The sequence below is a fragment of the Protopterus annectens genome, chromosome 4.part0 (genome assembly GCF_019279795.1).
Source record: "Protopterus annectens isolate FY-2018-M chromosome 4.part0, PAN1.0, whole genome shotgun sequence".
Lineage (NCBI taxonomy): Eukaryota > Metazoa > Chordata > Ceratodontiformes > Protopteridae > Protopterus > Protopterus annectens.
In genome coordinates, this window is record NC_056733.1 from 1548487008 (window position 1) to 1548502164 (window position 15157).

Here is a 15157-nt window from a genome sequence, read left to right on the forward strand (position 1 = left end):
TATCCTTCCTCTATGGCCACTGGCAATTGGGTATGTATAAGCACTGAACCTGTGTGCAGGGTTGGGGTGGCTAAGAGGGGGATGTCAAATGATGGTGCTGTTTCGGCCTCTGACAACCCCACCTGTGCCTCAACAGTACTATCATCATCTTCGGTGTATGTATGGACACCATCAGATTGCATGCAGGAGGGACCCTGAGCAAACTTGCCACCTGTTGGGGGAAAGAAGAAACAATTTATAACCTGTACAGCATTGCATAACAGTATACATACACACACACACACAATCACACACACAAACACACACACACACACACACACACACACACACACACACACACACACACACACACACACACACACACACACACACATTCCACCTTAATACCTACCTGTCCATGAATTTACAGACAGTCCCATGTTTATTCCCATACGTTCCCCATCTTGCATCACACTTTGTAACATACACTCATTAATACCACTCATTAACATATCAGTCCTTTAAATGCCTAGACAAGTGATCACAACACAAGACTTGTTACTCCATTACTTCCTTGACCTGAGTGGAGTTGTTTTACATGGCCTCACTTCTGTCATTCAGTGTTCACCCTGTGTATGTCTGGACATTGTGAGTATGGCCCCTATATGTGAGGGGCTATTACATTCACTCCATAATGTCACACGCTGGAGTGTCATGTGTAAGTATTGCTCAGTACATGCAAGATATGCTGCTCAATCAACCAATCATGTGACAACTATAATATATGGATACACTCCTTGGTGTTGTCTAGTAATTCTCCAATGCATCTGTAGTGCTGCATACGTGGGTTGTCAGTCACTTCTCTGCTGAATGCGATATTAAGGGTATACCTGGTGTCTACTTTCCCTCCCAATGCATGTTCCATGCTGCAGACCTTATTATACTATCAGCTGTCTTGTGATTATATACCAGACAAGTATTCCTGGTGTGTCATGTGTCAGTACATGTCCATGTACTGCACAATCCCAAAGGGAAGTACTGCCGTATGAACAACCCCACAATCACACATGTGCATACATGGACACCCACACAAACATACACACATGCACACCACACATCCTACATGCATCAACCTCTCTTCACTTCACCAGAGTGACCCTACAGACAAAATAACCACACACACACACACACACACACACACACACACACACACACACACACACACACACACACACACACACACACACACACACACGTGAGGTTGCACAAAGATAGTACACACAATCCTCCTATTACCCATCTGTCAACATGCATAACATATGGTACACAACAGCATGCAGTGCAGCTATAGTCAATCCATGCTAGCAACAGTATACATGTGTGTGATGCATGGGCTGTGTAAGTAGGTGATACGCATTCCCCTGGATACCACCGCAGCCATGTACACAGTATTGCTGCACACCTATTCTGCACCCTGCCGTGTACTGTGCACCAAACCTCACAGGTGTACAACCCATTGCTGAATGTCTAGTACAGTGTCAGTTATGTCAGCTCTAATGCTCACAGCCCATATGTTTTTCAGCAACACACACCTGGGATGATATATGGAGAGATGTAATTTGTGAATGCCTGATGTCTGGTTTACAGATCTCAACATCAGCAGACCATGTATGACCAATCCAATACTATTACACTGCCAACCATCAGACCATACTGTGGCTATGGGGAGTGCACACACTCTTATTGATATGATGCACCCTTCCTTGATCTGGCATGGGACCACATCACATCATATATTAACAGTACATGAGCCCAATATGTGACATATGTCCTGTACATTCACATGCAGTGTCTACAAAATGTGTTAGGTGTGCGGATGCTGATCATGATGAATACACTCTGTGTGTGCATATGTGTGCACACTCTTATCATAACAGTTTTTGCACCTATTGTTTTGTGTACTACAACAGTCACTATTCCTGGCAGGGGTATACTGGCATGGGCCATCTGCATTTGCCAGTGTATGATCAGTCTGCCCTACACATGTCCCCCAAATCTTTATGATTGCAAGGTCTACTCATGTGCACATCCCTTGGTGTTACCACACTGCCGTCACTACTGCTGTGAGTAGGATTACGTCTGCCACAGTTCCTGAACCTGACTGTGTGCAGATACAGCCATTCTTAGCATCCTTAGGATCCCTGCTGCAGTGCACTGGTGTGTCATGCAGACACCCCCTCCCCACCTTCATCCTTTTTGCAGATGCTTGACAAGTATGGCCTACACAGGTATGTCAAGTTTGCAGTGTCCCATACACTGAACACCACGTGTTACAGCCTATTCTCAGCTAATAATGTGGACCACAGTAATACGTTATGCCATAGTATACATCTGTAACAGTTGCCATTGTAATACTGGTATATACACTGTTGTTGCTCTGTATAAGTGTGATGTTTCACATGTGTCCCTACTGTAGGCCATGTGTCCCACCATTAAGTTAATCCCTGTGGACACATTTCACAATGACAGGATGTTAGGTATCTTGCAGGTGTCTGACATACCCTTCCAATACCCCCATCATGGTCACCACTGTGATGTAGTGCATTTAACAGCAACAATACTTGAACATGTACAGCATGCATTCTGGGTAGGTGTGTTAGATGTGTGCATAGAATATACCATAGCCATTACATGCCCGGTGTATTGGTAAGCATCAGCATAAACCATACTCACCAGCTACAGGCTGCTGCCTTGGTAGTGTACCGGAAGGACCTACATAAGAGTGTGAGAGATGCAAAGTCAGTGGCCACATCTGTGGCATTGCTACAGGGTGGGTGCAGCATTACAGTACATCAGCAGTACAAGTCCACAATACTACCACTTATGCACATCTGTTTACTACTATGCAGCAACAAACTATATATATGACATGTCAGATATGCATGATCTACCTGTACAGATGTGGATGCATATGCAACAATGGTCTACTGATGTGCCTTGTGGCCTTACCTGCATGCTACTCAGCCAGTGTGTGGGTAGCACCCACCTCCACAATGGTGTCTGGCAGTTGTTGGATGTGCTGATAGGCAGGTGCCATGAAGCTGGCGAGGAGCTCCTCAACACGTGTCGAGAGGGATGGATGACATGACCCCCCCCCTGTTGCGAGGTGATCCCCCCAGACTGCAGCAGCATGCCAATGGGCATTGCAAAGCAGGTCGGAACAATGATGCTGGACCTGCTCATAACTGCTGTTATGCAGTCCAACATCATTGACCCTGTGGACTAGGTCATTCCACAGAGCAGTCTGGTCCTGCTGCTTATGAGTGGCTCAGCCAAACAGGACAGGGTAGTGCTGGATGAGATAGTTCAGCACTATGTCATTTTCAGCTGCTGAATAAGCAGGTAGGCGTCCATGTGACATCTTGCCTGAAAGACATAAAGATGGAAAAAGGTCTGAGCAACTCATACAGCAAGGTTACCATAGTTCTTAATACACATCTCTGTCACCTCCCCACCATATAAGTGACAACAAACTGTACACACAACTCAATAGGTATGGCTACAGCTTACCTAGCAGTGGGACATATATTGTATTGCACCACACTTTGTGCTATGTGTTTGTAGCCATGTTCCCTGTGTGGACACTATCATTGCTGGCCTGTTACAGACTATTCACCTGCATGCCATTGTCAGGGCCACTATGGTTCCATATATGCATGTGGTATGCTTGCTATGTGATCTGCACATGTGACATTCTGTGTTATTGGGGAGATCTATGCATGTTGTTGGACATGTTCCGAGATTGTGTAGACTATTACTATCCACATATGTTCTTTAACAGTGACACAATAGCATGTTTAGGGAATATTTGCTAGCAGAAACACCTCTCCAAACTCATCTGGCCATGTTACCAGGCCACATCACATGTGGGACCCACTCTGGGGCCTCCTCATGTACTGGTCCAGCACTACCTTCAGGTGGAACCACCTCAGGGGATATTGTCCCACCTTCAGGGTGCACACAGACATGATCCTGTCCCCTGAAGTAAGGTCCAGGATCTGTTCCATACCGGGCTCCACAGACACATGTGGGATGTGCTACATCACCTTGAGGCACCCAGTACACATTCACAGGGTCCACATGCTCCTCCTGCTCAGCCTCCAGGCCAGGCACCTTCATGGACATAGACTGCTGTTGTGTGTAGCAATGAGTGGGAGGCTTGTTCCCATTGATTCCATATTGGGGCCCATGGGGCTTCCACATCGCAGACCACACACAACATCCAGGGTGTTTACCCAACACATGTATCATATATCACCCCTGTAGGCTGTCCTCTCTATCTACCAACTAGGACCACCTCCAGAAATATATCTACCATACTTTCCCATATTCCCATTCCCTACTTCACAGACAAGGGCAATGTGGTCCCAACAAGGGGTTCACATGTGACATACCAGTCCATGTTACACACACATACAGCTGTATATATCTGTGTGTATTGCTATGTGTGTTGTTCTCTCACACATAGCATGCAGCACTGTGGTGGCAATATAGGGGACATGTAATTACATACATATATGTGTGTGTGCGTTTGTATATATGTAGACGTGCATATAGATATATATCTATATATGCATAGATATATATGATGTTGTATATATGTGTTTATATGTATGTCTACATATGGGTATCTGTGGACATACATGTAGATATATATATATATATATATATATATATATATATATATATATATATATATATATGTGTGTACCTATATATGGGGTACATTCAGACCTCAGGTCCACAATCTCAAAACCCATTCCTGCACAGCTGCACTGTTCTGCCTTGCTACAACACAGACAGGTGCCACATATGGACACAGCCTAACATTAGTGGGGGGTGTATATAGGGCCAAATTGCATGTAACCCTTTTACACACCTATGGCATTTCAGCATGCTACAATACATGTTAACCTGAGTGTCCTGCAAGTGGTGGGCTGTGGAACACACGTGTCCATCATTATGGCATTACTTCCACCACAGCTATTGGCCACAGTAATATACATCCCTTCCATTACACACCACACACTATATTGGCATACATCTTTTCAGTTGGTGCTGCTCTACACAGTTGACGAGTATGGCCCACTACCCACAGGGACAGACTCTAATGTCCATAGCAGTTGTTCAGCTGAAGATCATTACAACAGCAACACCTGATGGTACATGTATATCATTCCACATCATCTACACCAGTATTATGGACCAGATACTACAGTCAATTACATGCATATATTCTTCACATACCTGTTGTGGGGAAGAGGTCTATTGTAGATAGCATCCTTGTAGGAGGTAATTTTTTTTCACTCCTTAGCCTGCTTCCTTTGTTGTCTTTTCTGGTGTCTGTGGTTCAGTAGTTGTTGTATGTTTTCTGTTTGTTTTCTCTTTCAATTTATTTCTCTGCGGCTCTCTCTCTCTCTCTCGTAAATGGATTGAGCTGTCTGGAATAGATTGCAGCATGGCTTTTGTGGGTGATGCACATGATCAGGTGATGGCCTCTGCACCAATCATTGTCCTCCACTTGCTACCTGCATGCAGCCAGCTGTGTAGTACTTTCAATTACCACTGTCATGGCAACCCACTACTATATATCCCTACATCATGCGGGTGTGGTCCCTTTACCTTTCCTGTATGGTGGACATCCTTCCTGTGTGTGGGCAGCAGTGTTACAGACAGCAGGTAGCAATACCTCTTACAAGAGGACTAGCACACTCAGGCCAGCTACATATTTGTATGAGGTTCCAGAACTACAAACAGAGAGTGTGAGTACTGCTGCTGCATGCATTGTATAGCACCAGTGTTACAGGGTTTGTGTGTGCATACTAGTTTAACATGGACTGCAGTCTATCTGCATAGCTCTCAACTGTGTAGCTATCCACTTGATGGCCTGAGGTGTGCATGTTATGTTTTGCCTGTCCACCACACAGGTCTTGTGTCAAATATATCATTGGCTGTGTGTGTTGAGTGCTATAAGTACATGGCTACATCCATTTGTGTTTCTGACTTCATATTCCTGACTAAGTGTATGTTGCAGACTATTCTGTAACACCAGTGACTTGCTTAGTGTATGACAACACTATTTCACATATGGGCCTGTGTTCCAGCCTCTGTCCTCCACCTACATATCAGGCTTTGTCCATATGACATGCTGTCAGGGGTTGTTATGTAGTGGCCTTTGAGTATGTCATGTTGCCATTCCTGCTATCATTCCACTGCTGTTCTGGCCCCCACACATTTTGTGAGGTTAGGTCTATATATGTGTGGGCTTCATCTGCACAATACATGTGTGCCCTTATACAGTCCAGCGGCCAGTGTATGTAACTGTTGTATATGGCCCTGTATGTCAGTCTATGGGGGGGATGCACCATAACTAACCTAAGCTTTGACAACATGTGGGGGTATCAAGGTAAGCTGCCTTAAGGTATCTGGATGTACATTACCATACAATTCACCTTGGGTAAATGACGGCCTACAGATTCCTCCCATACAGACTGTTCGGTTTGTCAGTGTGATTGTGATGGTTTCAGTTATGCCTTGTTATGTAACAGATACATCCCATTGTGTCAACTGAGGTCTTTACCCCCCTAGGGTTTGTGTACAGAGTGTAGATAGAGGATGCTGGACTATACATCTGCATTATTTACTGTTGATTGATTGTCATCCTGTGGCCCAGTGTGTCTTTATTGTTGTACTACTTGAAGGCCTTGGCCTGGACAGCAACATATGTAATGCTTTCCAGAATACTGTATTAATTTATCTGTTTGACAGTTGCATTAGTCTGTTTATATGTATTTCAGAGTCTAAACAGCTATATGATATGGCATATACAACTGTAATAGTACAAAAATAAAGCTTTATCATGTATGCAAACCTGTGTGTGGTGTTATATCCTTTGACCTCTCTGTGGGTGTATGTAGTAGGCAACAATTGTCATTTGTATGGGTGACTCATACAGTGTCCATTTGTTAAGGTGGCAACTTAAGCCATACTGGCTGTTCCATATGGTGTGCACCCTCTACATATGTATCTCCCTATACATATCTCTGTGTGTGTATGTGTAGTTACATATATATATATATATATATATATATATATATATATATATATATATATATATATATATATATATATATATATATCTGTGTCTGTGTATATGTATCTTAGGAATGTTCATTGCTTCCACATTGTACAATCCCTATGATAGCCAGACTGTACTGCATGATATGTTATTGATACCAGACTGACATCATACAGGTGTGATGGATTACTGTTAACATCTTGTGCCCATGTTGTGTCAGGTCCTGTTTATGGGATTTGCAACAGCTGGTATTTTATTGCAGGGCAGACCTGTTTGGATGTGTGGGTGGGTATCAATACGTACAAGACATATGTTGCTTGGGCCCACTCACCCACATTAACGGAGTATGTGGTCATATATGTATTTGTTATGTTCTCTTTTATATCTATATATATATATCTGTGTATATATATATATATATATATATATATATATATATATATATATATATATACATATTTATATATATATCTATATATATATCTATATATATATATATCTATATATATATATATATATATATATATATATATATATATATATATATATATATAGATATCTATATATATATATATATATATATATATATATATATATATATATATATATATATATATATATATATATATATATATATATATATATATATATATATATGAAAATTAAAAAAACTTCTGTGGTTAGGAAGAAAAGTCACACTGAGTCCGAACTGTACTTTAGCGCTTTTGTCCTTTTATTGGTATAAAGAACTTCATCAGAACTATTTACAAATGTGCAAGACTTGTGCTTAAATACTTTTTCTATATGTAAAATACTGCATATATATTTTGGCCAATGACTGCTCTTAGGGTAAAAGAGTTGACACTTTTTAAAAGAAGCATTAGTATAACAGAGAGGCAATAATTAGTACGCATGAGTTGTGTCACACTGCAGATACTTATCAACCAATGACAGCTTCCTGGATTTAGAATGACTCACTCCTAAAACTTGAGCTGGTGCAGCTGAATTTACAGTATCTAATGATGTGTCTCTGTGGGGGTAGTTACACTAGCCATCTCAGAGCACACATTACATTTAAGTTTTCATTGAGACCTGGGGTGATCTCTGCATTTAACAGTAGTTGCCAGCGAAATTCTTTGAGTTCTAACAATGTTTCACAGTCACCATAAAATTGATCTACTTGCTCTAAAATAAAGAATTTAAAACCAGTAATGTTTATACATATAGAGCTGTGCCTTCCCAGAGCATTGCCATTATCTTTATTACTTATGGCTGCTAAATGCTCTTTGATGCGGTCAGAAAGTTTTCTGATCATTTTTCCTACGTAAAAGGATTGGCAGGAGTTGCATGTTCCTGCGTAGACTACAAACATGGTGTGGCAGTCATAGTGTTTAAGAAACTTAATGGTCAGATTACAGTGCCTAAAACAGAAGCTAGTGCCCGTATGAATATGCGGGCAGACAACACATTTAGTACAAATGAACATGCCTTTGACATCGTCATTTGGTACCTGATTAATTAAAAAATGTGGTTTGTCTTTCTCAAATGCCATTTTTAGGGTTGTAGTCCTTTTGTAAGAGAAGTTTGGTTCTTCTCCCAGAATTTTGCTTAGTTCGTTGCTGGCCCTGATAATGTTCCAGTTGCTGCTGATAATGTTTTTGATGGCTCGCATGTCCCTGCTGATTGGTAGTGGGAAGCTGCAGTTCCTATCTGTGCAAGTTTCGTTGCTTGCAGTGGCCTTAGGGGTAAAGCCATTTTTTAGGATCGGTTTGTGTTTGTTATGCCTGTGCATAGCAACATCCGTGAAAACTTCATAGATAAGTTGCTCGGGGTAATGTTTGCTTGCAACTATCCCGTATCATTTCAGAGGACAGCACCTTTCACCTGGAAAGCAAATTCCTTGCGCACATGTTTGCAAGCAAACATTACCCCGAATAACTTATCTACGAAGTTTTCATGGATGTTGCTATGCACAGGCATAACAAACACAAACCGATCCTAAAAAATGGCTTTACCCCTAAGGCCACTGCAAGCAACGAAACTTGCACAGATAGGAACTGCAGCTTCCCGCTACCAATCAGCAGGGACATGCGAGCCATCAAAAACATTATCAACAGCAACGGGAACATTATCAGAGCCAGCAACGAACTAAGCAAAATTCTGGGAGAAGAACCAAATTTCTCTTACAAAAGGACTACAACCCTAAAAATGGCATTTGAGAAAGACAAACCACATTTTTTAATTAATCAGGTACCAAATAACGATGTCAAAGGCATATTCACTTGTACTAAATGTGTTTTCTGCCCGTATATTCATACGGGTGCTAGCTTCTGTTTTAGGCACTGTAATCTGACCATTAAGTTTCTTAAACACTATGACTGCCACACCATGTTTGTAGTTAATGCAGGAGCATGCAACTCCTGCCAATCCTTTTACGTAGGAAAAACTATCAGAAAACTTTCTGACCGCATCAAAGAGCATTTAGCAGCCATAAGTAATAAAGATAATAGCAATGCTCTGGGAAGGCACAGCTCTATATGTGTAAACTTTACCGGTTTTAAATTCTTTATTTTAGAGCAAGTAGATCAATTTTATGGTGACTGTGAAACATTGTTAGAACGCAAAGAATTACGCTGGCAACTACTATCAAATGCAGAGATCTCCCTAGATTTCAATGAAAACTTAAATGTAAAGTGTGCTCTGAGATGGCTAGTGTAACTACCCCCACAGAGACACACCAATAGATACTGTAAATATAGCTGCACCAGCTCAAGTTTCAGGAGTGAGTCATTCTAAATCCAGGAAGCTGTCATTGGTTAATAAGTATCTGCAGTGTGACACAACTCATGCATACTAATTATTGCCTCTCTGTTATACTAATGCTTCTTTTAAAAAGTGTAAACTCTTTTACCCTAAGAGCAGTCATTGGCCAAAATATATCTGCAGTATTTTAATTGTAGAAAAAGTCTTGCACATTTGTAAATAGTTCTGATGAAGTTCTTTATACCAATAAAAGGACAAAAGCGCTAAAGTACAGTTCAGACTCAGTGTGACTTTTCTTCCTATCCAGAGAAGTTTTTTATATTTCATTAGTAAGTTTATTCAGTTTAGTTTTATTTTGTTTATTTAGATTATATATATCTATATATATATATATATATATATATATATATATATATATATATATATACATATATATATATATATACTGCTGTATATATATATATATATATATATATATATATATATATATATATATATATATAAATATATATAGACATATATATATGTAGACATATATATCTATGGATGTATGCATATGTGTATATATATCTATATATATATATATATATATATATATATATATATATATTTACAGATATATTTATATATGTAGATATTTTTATATATATATATGTATATATATATTAATATATCTATATATATATATATATATATATATATATATATATATATATATATTTATATCTGTATATATATATATATGTCTATTTAGATATAAATATATGTACACACACATACATCTACATGTATAAATACATGTCCTGTACTGTTGAATGACTGTGCTGGATGATATGTTTGTGAAAACAGCAGGGTTGGGTATATCTGACATAGCTTAGTGGTAAATCACTTTGGCTATTGTGTGCAGGCTTCTGGGTTTGAGCCTGGCAGAAACTCTTTCTTTTGTTGCTGGGCAGAGCAAGGGCCATTGGACACAGAGTGAGCAAGGTACTTTTAAGCAGTTGTAAGCGGGTTTGCACAAAGGTAAGCACTAGTAATATCTGGTTCAATTGCTTAACCTGTGTAGGCATTGCTTACCCCCATGCAAACAGGCTTAAACCCACTTACTGCTGCTTAAAAGTGCTTACTCCTGCTAACCCCTGTGCTAATTTCTTTAAAAGAAATGAAAAAGAGTTGATAAGAAAGTGGTGAAAAAGGGGTACAAAAAGGGAAAAACAGTAGGGAAAATAGCTAAGGATGTGCAGAAAGGATGTAGGGAAGGTCCTTAGCTACCCATTTCTTCTACAGCAACAGCTGTGCATATACACTGAATTTAGGGATAGATTTGGACACTCAAACCCCTGAGAGGGGGGTGAGGACAACAATAAAATGTTGTGAAGCCAATTAGACCAGATTGCATGTGTCCAGTGGACATGTGTGTGAAATGGACAGCTATGTATGGGGCGAGATTTTTTTTTTGGGTACAGATTGCCCTTTTTTCAGGTGTGAGTGGGATTTTGGGGAGGGATAGTAGGTATATGTGGGGAGGTAAGTTGGGTAGGTTAAAAGGCAAGACAAACAAGATGTATACAGGGGTGATATATGACACACAGGGGGGTAAACACCTTGATGGGGAGGAGTGTTGGGCAATTGGAAGCCTATGAGCCCCCTAGTGGAAACAGTGGGACTGAGGTCCCCACCCATGGGCAGTCACCACTGCACCTTCACAGCCCCAAAGGTGGCTGTGATGGGGGCTGAGTTGGAGAGCCAGGCTGACACTTTAGTCATGACACATGGCCCTCAAGCTGGCGTAGCAGATCTCCAAACTGCTGGTTGAGCTCGCTATGTACCATGTCCAACACCAGGCAATGAGTGACAAGTTCCTGTCCGTGCCCACTCCCGGGAGGGGCGAGCCCCATCGCCTGAGGTGGTTTTACCCAAAGATGGTGCAGGACCAATGGATGAGGAGGTCCCTGGTTGGGCCCCAGGCATGTTGGTTCCCAGTGCCACGTCCAGCTGAGGTGGGACAGGTGGCTCCGCTGGGACCCGCATTCCCATATGTGCTATGGTGTTTATGTTTTATCAACATATGTGGGCTAGTAACAGTCAACACATTCCAGGATTAGGTATAACAGCATCCATAGATATTCCCATTAACCCAAACACCAGATATGGAACAGCTGCATACCAAACAGAACACATGCATATATCGCATCAGAGTGGTAATTACAACAGCATGCAGGTACATTGATGGCACCATGCCACAATGTGAGAGTATTTCAGCATAGCACATGCATAGAAACAGATTTAAATAATCATCGAACATTATACCATGAACCCCCATTAATATTCCAAAACGTGCACGCTGATTGGCCAGCGTGCACGTTGTAAATCGACTTATACTAATGGAAAAAGGTCCAGTCGCCCGGACTTTTTCCATTAGTATAAGTCTCTTTGAAAACACTGTCTCGCTATGTTAAAAGAGTTTAACATAGCGACACAGGTTTAAAAAAAGCAACAGAGATCTCTGTTGCTTTTTTTAAAGCTGTCTCGCTATGTTAAACTCCTTTAACATAGTGACACAGTGTGTAAAAAGCAACAGAGATCTTGCTTTCTCCGTTGCTTTTTTTTTAACCTGTCTCGCTATGTTAAATGGGATTAACATAGCGAGACAGCTTTAAAATAAGCAACGGAGATCTCCGTTGCTTATTTTAAAGCTGTCTCACTATGTTAAACCCATTTAACATAGCGAAACAGTAAAAAAGCAACGGAGATCTTGCTTTCTCCGTTGCTTTTGGCCACAGCTCTGATGTACTGCGTAGGCATGCAGTACATCAGAACTGCCGGATACCAGACAGCTGCGGAAGGGCAGCAAAGAGGCATTATACAATGCCATTATTTAAGAAAAGTAATTATTTCTTTTCTTAAATAATGCCATAGTATAATAGCAATAACCGACTTCTGGGTGTGGGTAATGCGGGATTTACCCACGGTTGTCTTTGTTTGGTGCCTCGGGCTTCGCCCTCGGGACCAAACCACACCAACCATGGGTAAATCCTGCATTACCCACACCCAGGCGTGGGTTATTGCTATAATAGGAGGCATGTCCCAACATTACAGTTAAGTCAGCACATACCAATTGAGTTGGGTATTTAGTTTATTGTTGCAGATATGGTGTGGGGGGAGAAAGATGTCAATTAACAACTAGTATATTCCTGTAGTTCACATTACTTTCCTAGTCAGTGCTGTTATCTGTACTTTAGAAGTATTAGTACACTATCCTATTGCCTTACTTTGGACAGTGGTATGGCTGTTGACAACTATATACATTAACTGGTTTTACCTGCAGTATGCACCTTTTACCTGGTATACCTGTTGAGGAATTGTTTGTTAACACTAACTGTTTCTACACATATTCCCAGATTCCAGGTTGATGTTATGCACATACCTGTCCATCCCTTTTTGCTCAGACTCTGGGCATGTCTTGACCACAACATGCAGGTGAACCAGGACATATTTAGACTATTGCCCTCTTAAACCTATAGTGACTTACAACACTCTTATACAGGATTTCCTAGACAGTTATATTATGTGTGGGTGACAGTGATTATTCAGAGCAACTGCAACAATAACAATGCCATACAATACCAAAGTAAACAGTACCAGTACAGGGTATCAATCTTTTAATTCTAGGCACAGTGTTCATATCTGATGGACCTGTGGGAGTAATGTTTGTTAACACTACCGGAATGTTGCCACGCAAATTACCAGATTCCACATTAGTATTATGTGCATACATCTTACTCTGTTACTGTACACACTCTGGTCACAGCTTGGCAACATAGGGGTGTAGATGGGAAATACTTGGCTTATTACTCTCATAACATTTTGGGGAGTTGCTAGAGTGACAGGTTTGTTCTTATAGATGTGTGACAATCAGTTGTATTTTTTGTTTGCTGCCTAAACGTTTGGGATAATCCCACTGATTTCCCAGGTGGACAGGTAGCAGATATGGGCCAATTTACTGGACATCCTGGACATATCTGTACAGTTGTGGGGTATGATTCTGTATGCAGCCTACTACCACTCCCAGGATTCGAACCATGGCTGTGTATGCTAAATGTACAACAGTTCACGTCTCAGTTGTGTGTGTTATTTGGATTCTGTTGTCTGTTTTTTCACTGTTTTCTGTCTGTGTCTCTTTCAGTTGTACTATATGACCTCTTGGAATTAGACCAGTCATATACAGACATTCCCACACATTTTATTTATGTTGCACAGTGTGGGCAACAGTGCTTAACACAGTACTATTACGTGATTGCAAATCTACATTACCATATGATACCAGAAGTAAACACATGCAGTCCAGCAGTTAGACCTTTATTGTCAGGCTATTATATATGAGACTCTTCCTGCCATATTCTCTGGTGTATGCGGTGTATGCCTTAAACAATACAGGTTTTATACAGGCAATTAACTTACTACTTCTTTTAGATTTATTTCCTGTAGCAGTACATACAAAAGTATTACTAATCTGCATCGCTTTGCAACCGCTCCAAGCGACATCCATGGGCCTCCTGGTTTACAGCCCACTCACTTGCCACTGTGAAGGACATAAGAGGAATATTTAGCCATACCCATCCATAATATACATGAGCTGGCAATTATTAAACAGATAGTGGAGTGATACTTACACACAGCTGGGACCTCCCCTGTCCTCCTAGCCTCTTGGATCCACTGATCCAAGAGATCCCCCTTTCACCACTACAGGTCAGCATAGTGATGCCTGACCTGCTCACCAGTTTGGGGTATGCCAGTGGCACTGGTGAGGTCAAGGGTGAGATGGTCCCAGGCTTCCGCTTTATATTGGGAACCCTGGTACTGGCCCTGCAGCAGTCTCTGTTCATGGTCTTCCACAAGGAGTCCTGCCATGACTCTGGACTCCTGGATGCCCCAGCACTATGCCCGAAAGCACACACCCTCTCCCATTCCAGACATAGTGCCTACAAGAGGAAGCTACAACCAATTATGAGATGTATTCTCACCTGTTGGGTTTAAATAAGGCCAGTTTCCTGCACTTTGCCATGACTGGATGGTTTTGAAAAGGCTAAGTTATGGGCAAACCTGCTTACCTAAGGTTGGCCTACACATTGTTTACTCCTACTAAGCTGGACTGTGCAATGTTTAATGTTGCTTAATATTTAGTTTGCATTATATTAGCTTTTTGGCATTGATTTAGTATTCATTACATGTTATATATGTGTTTGGTATCCATGATTCATGTGTACGTACACTGTA